Genomic DNA, 13,157 nt, shown 5'->3' with positions numbered 1-13,157 from the left:
TGGTGTGGCATTGTGGGTTAATGCACTAGACTGAAAAATTGATTTGAACCGCAAGGTCAGTGGTTTAAGCTCACCAGTTGCTCCTTGAAAATCCTATACAGGGTCACTGTGGGTTGGAACTGACTCGGTGACACTTAACAACAACAACAACAACCTTAAAGAAATAAATAAGGACTCCTTGTGGCATTGGGCTGTTAACTGCAAGGTCAGCAGTTCAAATCCACTAGCCTCTCTGCCAAAGAAAGAGGAGACTTTCTGCTCCCATAAAGATTTATAGCCTCAGAAACCCTATGCAGGGTCAATGGCAGTGGATTTGGTTTACAGAAATAAAAAAAATTATGGGAGCTAATATGAATATTTGCATACCAATAAATCAGATAACCTAGATGAAATGGACAGATTCCCATTAGCACACAAACAACAAAAACTGACTAAAGAAAAATAGAAAACCTGAATATAAGTAACAAATTAACATGAATTCGTTTTATTTAAAACAACAACGAACACAGCAAAGCAAACCCCAAACCAAATAGCACATTGGTGAATAGTCATCAAATGTTTAGGGAAGCAACCTTTCACAAACATTTCCAAAAAATAAAATAAAACAGGAGCATACGATTGGTTCTAACTCACTCCACGAGGCCAAAACAGACAAAATTATCACAAGAAATGAACGCTATATACCCCAATATTCCCTATGAACACAGATACTAAAGTCCTCAACAAAATACTAGCAATCAGAAAGAATTATATATCATAACCTAATGTGATTTTCCCAAGAATACAAGGTTGGTTTAATATATGAAAACCAATCAATGTGACACACTATATTGAGGGAGAGAGGTAGAAAACACTTAACAAGCTAAGAATAGAAAGAAACCTCCACATCCTGATAAAGAACACCCATGAAAACCCCACAGCTAACAAAGGTTGGCAGTTCAAACTCACCAACCACTCCTCAGAAACTATACGGGGTCGCTATGGGTCAGAATCAATTCAAAGGCACTTACAACAATAACCTAGTACATTATGGTAAAAGGCTGAACTCTTTCTCCCTAAATGCAAGAGTGAAATAAGGATACCTGTTCTTGCCTCTTCTGTTCAACATTGTATTTATTGGAAATACAATTAGGTAATTAGGTCAAAAACACAGACTCGATGCATCCATATAGGCAAAGAAGCAAAACTCATATTTCAGATAACACGATCTTATATATAGAAAATTCAATAGTATCCATGGAGGAGGGGAATTATTGACATCAATAAACAAGTTCAGCAAAGTTGCAGGATACAAAGTCAATGAATAAAAATTGGTTGGGTTTCTTTACACCAGCAATGAGAAATCTGAAAGTGAGTTAAGCAAAGAATTCCATTTACAAGAGCATGTAAGAGAATAAAATACCTAGGAATAAACCTAACCAGCAATGTGAAGGATTTATGTAATGAAGATTATGGAAAAGACTAAAGAATATTTAAATAAATGGAAAGATGTTCTGTGTTCTTGGGTTGGGATACTTAATATAGTTAAGATGCCAATACTACTCAAAATGATCTATAGAGTCAACACAATTCCAATAAACTTCCAACACCTTCTTTACAATATGGAAAAGTTAGTCCTCAACTCTATGTGGAATGGTAAAAAGCAATGAGATGGATTGGCACAGGGGCAGCATCAAAGGGCTGAAACATAGTAAGAATTGTGAGGTTGGCCCAGGATCGGGTAGAGTTTCGTTCTGCTGTGTTATGAATCAGTGCTGACTCGATGGCACCTAACAACAACAACAACAAACTAAAGCAATGTTGAAAGAGAACAAAGAAGGACTCACACTTCTTGAGTTAAAACATATCACACACTCCCTCTCCCAGCCAAACTGCAAGCCGGACCCCAAGCCACCTCCTGCCACAGCCTTGCTATCCTCCCGTGAGGGCTCCACCTGGGGTTGTCCTCTTTTCACATTATAAAGGTGAAGGTGTGGGATCACTGCAACCTTTAGACTAATGACCATCTGAAACATCGCCTCCGTCTGTAATATGGGCACCAATGCCTCTGCTCTGGAAAAAAGACATTGGTCCAGAGCAGTTTCCAATCAATGAACATTGCTTTGGATTGGTCAATATCGGAAACACATGCTACTGTAACTCCGTGATTTAGGCACTGTGTACTTCTGTTGGTCTTCCGTGAGAATGTGCAAAGGCATACAAGGCCCAGCAAAAAAAAAAAAGCAGAAAAACTTACAGACTTTTTCCACAGCATCGCCACGTAGAGAAGGTTGGTGTGATCCCACCAAAGAAGTTCGTCTTACCAGGCTAAGAAAGGAGAATGATCTCTTTGACAACTACATGAGGCAGGATGCTCACGAGTTTTTTGATTATTTACTCAACATTACTGTGGATATCCTGCAGGAAGAAAAGAAACAGGGAAAGCAAAACGGGAAGTTAAAAACTGGAACATGATTTTCAGGGAACGCTCAACAATAAAACTCAATGCTTGAACTGTGAAACTGTAAATGTTGCCCCTTTGATTTTGAACGAATGCACATTCCACAGTGAGTAGGAAAGATGAAGATTTTCTTGACCTTTCTGTGACAGTAGAGCAGAATATACGTCTATCACCCACTGTCTAAGAGGCTTCAGCAACATAGAAACACTGTGTAGTGAGCAGGTATATTATTGTGAGACATGCTGTAGCAAACAGAAGGCCCAGAAAAGGATGAGAGTGTTATGGCATGGCGCAGAGTAAGAGACTCAGTCCCGGATTTCAGGTCAAAAAGCTCCCCATGATCCTGGTCTTCTACCTGAAGTGGTTCAAGTACACGGAGCAGCTCCACAGGTACACCAAGCTGTCTTACCAGGTGGTCTTTCCTCTGGAGCTCTGACTCTTCAACACTTGCAGTGAAGCAGTAAACGTGGACTGTGGCAGTGGTCCCAATCATGGGCATTATATTGTTGTTGTTAGGTGCCATCGAGTTGGTATCAACTCATAGTGACCTTATGCACAGCAGAACGAAGCACTGCCCGATCCTGGGCCAACCTCACTACTGTTGCCATGCTTGAGTCCATCAATGCTGCCACTTGGCCAGTCAATCTCGTTGGGGATCTTCCTCTCCTTCTCTGACCCTCCCCGTTTACCAGACATGATATCCTTCTCCAGCAACTGGTCCCTCCTGACAATATATCCGAAGTATGAGAGACGAAGTTTGGCCATCTTGGCCTCCAAGGAGCACACTGGCTGCACTTCTTCCAAAATGGATCTATTGGTTCTTTTGGCAGCCCATGGCACTTTCAATATTCTCCTCCAACACCATAACTCAAAAGCATCAATTCTTCTACGGTCTTCCTTATTCACTGTCCAGCTTTCACATGCATATGAGGTTATTGGAAATACCATGGCTTGAGTCAGGCGCACCTTAGTCCTCAAGCTGACATCTTTGCTCTTTAACACTGTAAAAAGGTCTTGTGCAGCAGATTTGCCTAATGCAAATTTGATCTCTTGCCTGCTGCTCCAGTGAGTGCTGATAGTTGATCCAAGAAGAATGAAGTCCTTGACAACTTCAATCTTTTCTCCGTTGATAAGAATGTTGCTTCTTGGTCCAGTGGTGAGGGTTTTTGTTTTCTTTACATTGAGATGTAATCCATACTGAAGGCTGTGATCTTTGATCTTCATCAGTAAATGTTTTAAGTCCTCTTCACTTTCAGCAAGCAAAGTTGTATCATCTGCATATCGCAATTGTTAATGAGTCTTCCTCCAATCCTGATGCCACGTTTTTCTTCATAGAACCCAGCTTCTCGGATGATTTGCTCAGCATACACGTTAAATAAGTATGGTGAAAGAATACGCACACCTTTCTTAATTTTAAACCATTCGGTGTTCCCATGTTCTGTTTGAACAATTGCCTCTTGGTCCAGGTACAGATTCCCCATGAGCATAATTATATTGTTGTTATTGTTAAGTGCCGTGGAATCTGTTCCGACCCTACACAGGGTTTCCGTGGCTGTAAATCTTTACAGGAGCAGAACACCTCATCTTTCTCCCGTGGAACTGCTGGTAGTTTCGAACTGCCGACCTTGAGGTTAGCAGCCCTATTCGTAACAACTACGATACCAGAGCTCTTTCTATTGTGAAAATCATGACTTCTGGCTTTTGTTTGATGATAATATTGCAGAGAAAATTGACGCTGAAGCTATTGAAGAATTCTATGGCCTGACATCCAATATATAAAAAAATTCAGAATCTGGATATATTTTATTCTGCTAGTCAGAAAGAATAATTTAAAGAACTGTGGAACTCACGCAAGTAGGGAAAATATTCAAAGCACTCTTCCCTCATTTCTCTGCAGACTTTTCTTCTTCCCCAGTGGCCCACCAATGGCATCACTCCAAGTCTTGGTGGTCTGGCTATGTTAGACTCTTTCCCCCACATCTCCTTATTTATTTATTTTTTAAGTTTTTATTATGAATTATGTGGGTTTACATGGGAGAACATCAGTTTTACATTCATCCTTTCATATGTCATTTCATTGCAATGATTACAATTCCCTCCATGCATCATCAACAACCAAAGGGCACACCCCACAGGCCTGCCTCCCGGCCATCAGCACACAGCCCCTCTCCCTCCCTGAGTCCAGTATCCCCAGCTGCTCCATCTCTCCACTTCATCTTCTCTGTCTCCATTTCTGGCACCAATACTTCTCTGGGTAGGATCCCACACTCTGCTCTTCTCACTTGGTAGTCCCAGGTACCTCCGCTCCTGAATTGCAAAATCAGTCACTCCCCTACTTTTGTTACAAAACATCTACCTTTACATTTCCAACCCTCACAGTCAGTCCTGATAGCAATTATTCATTAATGTACCGCATGAGTCTTATCTCCTTCTTTCATTAGCCCTGTCCCAACAGGTTGAAAATCATTCAGTGGAGATTCTACCTTCCCCTGCCCCGTCTGGAACTAGGCTCTCTCTTGAAAGCTTATAAGCCAGTCACTTCTTGCCTTTATAGCCCTCCCGCCCTCATTTTGGGTAGCCAATGTCTAAGTTGCCCATCCCTGTCAACCCTGTGTACCGATGGGGTGGGAGTGATACTCGCTGTAATGATTTGTTCCCTTTTTTGAGCTACTACATCCGTAAGTATAGGTAAAGTTTATCAAATTGTAGCGGGTTACTCTTGCAAACCTGCCTAACTGTTCTCCCATGCACCTTGTTCTTCCATTCCCCTCCCACTTCTCATGTATTGTACATCCCCCGCCCCCAGCACCCAAGCTATCCTGGGTCTATTCCCTACCCTGTGCTCTATCTTCTCACCTCATCCCATACATATCTTGGTGATCAGCAAATATATATATAATATTTGTTCTCCTTTTAAGGTGGGTTCTTTTTCTTAATCTTTTACAATAATGGTCTTATGCAGTATTTCTCCTTTTGTGACTGACTAATTTCCCCTTATATTTTACATGCAGCACTATTCTTGGCTCTATTTTAGTTGAGTGTAGAGTTAACTGCAGTCAGAGTATAGTACAATTGATACAAATAACAGTTGCTAATTGAAGGACTTGGTGTACGTCATGCCATTCGTCATGTCTGGCTGAATTAGGGTGGCATTTCTTATGAATGCCTGTAGTCTACTTGGGGTCCCTGATAACTTATAAATAGTTTCCAGAGTCTCCTTCCAATGCATTCATTTTCACTCGTCCCTGGAAGCACTGCTCTCCATTTTTAGCTTCTCTTGCCTCTCTTCTGACAGGAGGACAGAAGAATTGGGTGTAGAGGTTCACCTTTCAGGGCTGGCAATGATAGCTTTCAGTTTTTACAAGTGAAAATGTCGAAGAGTGAGTCACTTCCAAACTAAAATCCTCCTCCACAGCAAATGGGGTGGAGAGAGGCTGTTCACAGTGGTAGCAGCGACCCAGTAGGATCTCAGGGGGCTAAGAATACGTGGAGCTCAGAGCAGGCAAATGCAAGAGGAGGGCACTTTGTGGACAGTGAAAAGTTACTTTTTCTCATCTTTCTACCAAAAGGATATTTCAGGCAAATAACTATATGCTGTTTATTTTTAGTGACACCCTTTTAAGAACAACAACAAAAAACCCTTTTCTTCTGTAAGATCCTGTGAGTGATATTTCTCCTTATCTGGCACTATTAAGCTTCTCAAGGTATCTTTCCAGTCTTGTTCTCCAAAAGTCCATGGTTACACCAGGCGCAGCTCTCAGCAACCAGCCAACATTGGCAGCATTCTTGCATGAGGTTCAGTGAAGGCACTGCACAGCTGATACCATGCTCACATTTTCAGTCTGTTCACTGAGACACTGGTGAGTCCGAGGCCTAATGCAGGACTTCCCCAGAAAGAAATGGTCGGATCTGAAGGGGGCTCCAAGGAAGTATCTGTGGACAAATGGAGAAATGAACAAAATGGTGGCTGTTGCTTTGGCTCAAACTCCCAGAATGCATGGCAAGAAGGAGTTTCCTTGGAAGAACCTCATCTCACTCTGGTTACCTTTACTTACTTTCAATTTTGTTATATCTGTATTTATTAGAGCATTTGAATATTCATCCCTTTTATTAAAAGGGTTGGTTGGGGAAAAATTACGCACAACATATTATACAATACATAAATCAAAACAGTCTTGTACTCGGATAACAAAAGACATATAGACCAAGGGAATAGAATTGAGAATTCAAAAATAAACCCACACATATCTATAATTGATGGACTTTTTACAAAGGTGTTAAGTCCATTGTATGAGGAAAGAAGAGTCTCTTCAATAGATGGTTTTGGTAAAATTAGATTTCCACAAGCAGAAAATTGAAACCAGATCCATGCCTCCCACCATACACACAGCCAAATGCAAAATGGATTTAAGACCTAAATATACAAACTAAAATTCTTAGAAGAAAATGCAGGGGCAACATTGTCAGGTCTAGTGCTTAACACTGGATTGACAAATACAATAGTAAAAGCAAAAATTGCAAAAGGCAAAATAAATTAGTGAGACTTTATAAAAATGTTTAACTTTTGTCCATCCACGTTGTTGCTGTTAGGTGCCATCGAGTTGGCACTGATTCATAGCGACTTTACGCACAGCAGAACGAAGCTCGTCTGTCAGTTTGTTGTGCTGTGGTGGCTTGTGAGTTGCTGTAATTCTGAAAGCTATGTCATTGGTATTTTAAATACCAGCAGGGTCACCCATGGTGGGCAGGTTTCAGATGGGCTTCCAGACAAACACAGACTAGAAAGAAGGAGTGACGAACTGCTTCTAAATATTTAGTCACTGAAAACCTTGTCCATCCATATGTATATATATATATGTATATAAATCCAACAACTTAACAATAAAAAGACAGCCCAATCACATTGAATTGACACTTCACCAAAGAGAACATTCAAATGGCCACCAAACACATAAAAAGATGCTCAATAGCATTAGCCATCTGAGAAATGAAAAGCAAAACCACTATGAGATATCATTTTGCTTCCACTAAAATGGCTAAGGAGCTCTGGTAGCGTAGTGGTTACAAATCAGGCTGTGAGCCTTAAGGTCAGCAGTTCGAAACTACCAGCTGCTCCACGGGAGAAAGATGAGGCTTTCTGCTCCCGCAAAGATCTACAGCCTTGAAAACCCTGTACAGGCTCGCTATTAGTTGGAACCAACTCCGCAGCACATAACCACCACCAAAATGGCTAACAGAAAAACGACAACACAAACTAACAAATGTTGGTGAGACTATGGGGAAATTGGAATGCTTACCAACCGCAACTGGTAACATAGTAGTTACGAGTCAGGCTGCTAACCTCAAGGTCAGCAGTTCAAAACTACCAGCCTTTCCTCAGGAAAAAGATGAGGCTTTCTGCACCTGTAAAGATTTATAGCCTCCGAAACCCTATACAGGGTCACTATGAGTTGGAACTGACTTCACGGCACAGAACCACCAACAACTGCAGGTGGAATGCCATGGAGTCAGTATGTATTCATAGTGACCCTGCATAGGATTTCTGAGGCTGTAAATCTTTATGGATTTTCTCTTGTGAAATGGCTGGTAGTTTCAAACTGCTGACCTTGAGATTAGCAGCCCAGTTTGTAACCACTACACAGGTAGGAATGCAAAATGATACAGTTGTTGTGGAAATCACTTAAAACACTAAACATAGAGCTGCCAAGTTTTTTGTTCTTTAGTGCGGGCAGTCAGTTCTGACTCATAGTGACCCTGCATAGAGTTTACAAGGAGTGGCTGGTGGGTTTGAATCACCAACTTTGTGGTCAGCAGCCTTACAGCACCACATCACAATCCAGAATTAGCATTGTTGTTGTTGTTGCTAAGTGCCGTGGAGTCGGTTCCAGCTCATAGTGACCCTGTGTAGGGTTTCCGAGGAGCAGCTGGTTTGGTTAGCAGTCCAGTGCTTATCTATCCTACAGCGCCACACCAGTACTCCAAACAAAAAGTAACAAAAGTAAAAATAGTTCATTTGGACTTTGTCAAAATTTACAACTTTTGCCATCGAAAGACACTATCAAGAAAGTGAAAACAATTTACAGGATGGGAAAAAATATTTGCAAACTGTATATCTTTTTTTTTTTTTTTAAGCTTTTATTATAAATTGATTGGGAAAAAAAATCAGTTTTGCACTCAACCGACCACATCTTGTTTCACTGTAATGAGTACAATCCCCTCTTTTGATGAACACAAAAACACACAGGAATATATACAATCACTTAAACAACCAGCCTCCTGCTCGCCAGCACACAGCCTTTCCCCTTCCATGACTCTAGAGTCCTCAGATGCTCTAGCTTTCTATGCCATCACCTCTGCTTTCGTCTTTGGTGTGCTGCTCCTCTGGTTGGAATCCCACGCTCCACCCATGCTCTTCCCTCTTGCTGGTCCCAATTCTCTTGTGGATGAACAGTAATTATGCTCAACAACCTTGTGTTTCTGGGGACTCCTGCTCACAGATCTCATGCCACTGTGTGGATCCAGACATTTTCAACTCAATCTTGGCCTCTTGCATAGATCCCCGAGCCATGTGGGCCATTGCTGATGCTGGATGGGAATGCTGAATTTTCAGATGGTCAGTCCTGACTCTTTAACAGGTTGTATGGCAGGGATGGTGGACCCTCAGGACCTTTGCACTGGCTACTCCCTCTGGTTGGAATATGAAGAATTTTTTTTGCCTGTGAACAACTGCATCTTGTACCTAGGTGTAAGTGTTTTGATGCCAAATTTTCTTAAATACTTTCTGTACCTCTTATACTGAGCTGTTAGAGTCGAAAGCAGAGCATATTTAATACTGGGTTTGGGGCCACTTCTCCCAGCTGGCTCTCAGAGGAACATTCCTGGGCACATCCTTTTAATGGCCCCTTGGTTGTGCACTTATACCCCAAGGGCCTCAGAGACAACCTGTACACTTTCCTATCTGCAATAGTCAAACTATGTATCTTATAAAGGTCTAGTATCCAGAATATATAAAGAATTCTTACAACTCACAGTGAAAAAACAAACAACACAATTAGAAAATGGCCAAAGGAATGTGAATAGGCATTTCACCACCAAGCACATGAAAAGATACTCAACATCATTAGGGAGATGCAAACCAAGACCATAATAGTATCTCGTACTCACTAGCAATATAGTTAAGTGCTCCATTGCTAACCTAAAATTTGGTGATTTGAGCCCACACATAGGTGCTTTGAAAAAAAAGCCTACTCCCATAAAGATTGTTGTTGTTGTTATTGTTAAGTGCCATCAGGCCTGTTCCAACCCATAGGAACCCCATATAGTATGGTTTCTGAGAATCAGCCTAGGCAATCCTGTCAGGAAGAGAGGATCCAAGATGGTAGAACGTGGTCACCAGTCAGAGCACGTGTCTGCTTGTGTATTCCCATTGAGTCTTAGTCTTGGAAGGGGGTTTGCACAGAGGGGACCCGACCACTTGCCTTGATGTTTCCTGGGCAAGCAAGTTGCTTGTTCTTGTAGTAACAGTCGGTCTGCCTATGTTGTTTGTTTTTTTCCTGTAGGTTTTTCTTTCAAGAAGTATCTTCTGTTCTTCTAGCCACTCCAGGCTGGTCTGCTTGTCCTTTCAAGTGGAAATTTCCCACCTCAGAAGATTCTGGATGGGGTTCAGGAACAGTGGACTTACTTTGCTATTATTTTTCTAATTGCTGGAGATGTTGGGTACGTGTTGATTTTCATTCTTCTTTTTGTATGTGTACATTTACTGCTATAAATTGCCCTATGGGCACTGTTTGGCTGTGTCTCAAAGGTTTTGGTTGACCAAAGGTCAGAAGAGCTGTAGGATGGCATCAAAAACATCATACAGGAAAGAAACAAAGGTTACTAAAAAGACAGTAAAGAAAGAAAAGCCCAAAATGGGTGTCAGAAGAGACTCTGAAGTTTGCTCTCCAGTGTAGAGATGCTAAAGTGAATGGAAGAAATTAGGAAATCAAAGAGCTGAACAAAAAGTCTCAAAGGGCAGTACAAGATGACAAAGTCAAATACTATAATGAAATGTTCAAGGACATTGAGTTAGAAAATCAAAAGGAAAGAACTTGCTCATTCACTCAGGGTTTCTCAAGCTGTAAGAACTGAAGAAAAAAATTCAAGTCTTGAAGGCAATATTGAAGGATTCTGTAATAGTATTCTATGTCAACATGACTAGGCCAGGATTTCCAGAGGTTTAGCTGTTGGGATGTGCTTATTCCCATAGTGATGAAACCTAACATGGGCATAGTTAACTATATGATGAGTGGCTATGAGCAGCCAATCAATTGAAGAGATGCTTCCTTGGGGGTGTGGCCTGCTTCCAATATAATGGACACATGGGAGAGGTTTTCGCTCTCTAGACTCTTCCACTGGGTACCTGGGACTCTGTAATTGTAAACCATTTCCGTGATAATAAACTTCTCTCACTCACTATACACACATGTACACACACAAGGGTGAGTCAAAACTTATCCGCACTTTGGCTGTAGAACTTATTTTAATCAACTTACAGAAAAGACAAATTCATCATTTTGGACACAATCTCCTTATTTTTCAATACAGTTTGTCCATCTGTCAACAAGCTGTCATATTCACTTATTAAAAAATATTTTAGGCTGAGCTGCAAACCACGTATGAACTGCTGTCTTCGCTTCTTCATCAGAGGTGAATCTTTGTCCTCAAAGGGCTGCTTTCAGGGGACCAAACAGGTGACAGTCCAATGCAGCAAGATCAGGAGTATAGGGTGGATGCTTTAACACCTCAAAATGAAGGTTTTGCAGCGTCGACAGTGTGGACAGAGGTGTGTGGATATGCATTGTCATGCAAGATCACTACGCATTTGGATAGCAGTCTTCTGTGTTTAATCTGAAGTTTAGACTTCAGCTCTTCAGTGAACATCAAACTGTAATGAGCACTGTTGATTGTTGAACCTTTCTCCTGATAGTATTCTAATACTGGCCCCTGAGAATCCCAGAAAACTATAATCATCAACTTTCCAGCTGATGGTTGACTTCTGAACTTTTTCTTGGTTGGTGACTGAGGATGTCTCTGTTCCATACTCTGCCATTTACTCTCAGAACTCAGAGTGGTGAATCCATGCCTCAATGGCACTTAACAAAAATAACCATTACTGTTGAATTGTCTACTTCTCTTTACAGTTCTGTTGCAATTTGAATGATGTATTTTGAGGCTTTTTCGTTGGGAGCATAGATATTATTATGGTTAGGTCCTCTTGTTCAATGGTTATATCATAAATCATGATACAATGTATTTGTTTCTTTTGTTGTTTTTTGCCTTAAAGTCTATTGTATCACAAATAAATATTGACATTCCTGCTCTTTTTTGGTTGTCATTTGTTTGATATATGTTTTTCTATTCTTTGATTTTTAGTTTATTTTTGTCTTTGTGTCTAAGGTGTAGTCTTGTAGGCAGCATATTCTTAACCATTCTGCTGCTGTTTGTCTGTTGACTGGTGCATTTAATTCATTTACATTCAGTGTAATTACTGACAGTTCTGAATTGTTTGCTGCCTATTTTACTGTGTGTTTTTTTGTGGTGGTGCTGTTTTCGTTGTTCCACATAATATTCTGTCCTGAGTTCATTTTGTCTGTGCATTTTTGGGATCATTTTCTTCATTGCTGCTGTTTTAATGTTTACTAAATCTTTATGGGTTTCCTTTATTTTTAAAAAACTTTTTACTGTGAATTGAGTGAAGCTTTACAGAAAAGATCATGAGCTTTAGACTCAACAAATCATACAGTTGTTTCAAGATTATATCCCCCTCCATGAAACAATAGTTACCTTGCTTCCTCCCTCTGGTTCCCATTTACATTTCACCCATCTTCCTGTCCCTTCTCAACTCTGTTTTGATGTGAAGGTATATTAATTTTCTTTGAGGTTACCCTGTAATTTATTAATTTCTTCCCCAGTTTAAAATAGCCTGTTTAGTCTTGAAATCTACTTGACTTCCTTGCCATTTGGAAATTATGTAACTACACTATTCCCTCTTTTTTGTTTTGTAGTTATTATTATAATTTGTTGTCTATGAATCCCTATTTTCAGGTTTGTTTTGCTTTGGGTACCTTTATATCTGGGAGTTCTGGAGTAACTCTGTTGGATCAGCACTGGACTGTTAATCACAAGGTTGGTGGTTCAAACCCACCAGCTACTTCTTAGAGACCCTACACAGGGTGGCTATGAGCTAGAACTGACTTGACGGCATTTAACAACAGCATATGTGGATTGAGATCCGGTGTTATCGTGCATGTTAATCTCAGGTTGCTGCCTGTTGTTGGTTTTCAGTTCAAAGAAATTCCTTTAGTATTTTTTGTAAGTTGGTGTGCTTATTATAAATTCCTTTAATTTCTGTTTATCTAAAAAACACTGCTACAGGAAACCAAAAGAGACCTACAAAAATGGAAGCGTATACCATGATCATGGATAGGAAGGGTTATCATTATGAAAATGTCAGCACTACCCAAAATGATCTCTAGATATAATGCAATCCCAATCCAAATTCCAACATCATTCTTTAAAGAAATGTAAAACTAATCACTAACTCTATATGGAAAGGAATGAAAACTCAGATAAGTAAAGCATTACTAAAGAAGAAGTACAAGGTAGGAGGCCTCTTACTTATGGATCTCAAAACCTATTGTTGTTGTTATGTGCTGTGGAGTCGGTTCCAACTCAT

At 40.5% G+C, this 13,157-nt stretch overlaps 1 pseudogene; it reads left to right on the top strand.

Moving 5' to 3' along the window:
* The first annotated feature begins 1,998 nt into the window (after window positions 1-1,998).
* Window positions 1,999-4,255, top strand: LOC102816970 (annotated as a pseudogene).
* The last annotated feature ends 8,902 nt before the right edge of the window (window positions 4,256-13,157 follow it).

The sequence above is a fragment of the Chrysochloris asiatica genome, unplaced genomic scaffold (genome assembly GCF_000296735.1).
Source record: "Chrysochloris asiatica unplaced genomic scaffold, ChrAsi1.0 scaffold00034, whole genome shotgun sequence".
NCBI classification, from domain to species: domain Eukaryota; kingdom Metazoa; phylum Chordata; class Mammalia; order Afrosoricida; family Chrysochloridae; genus Chrysochloris; species Chrysochloris asiatica.
Note: the sequence above shows the minus strand (reverse complement) of the source record. Positions and strands in the feature narration are given on the sequence as shown.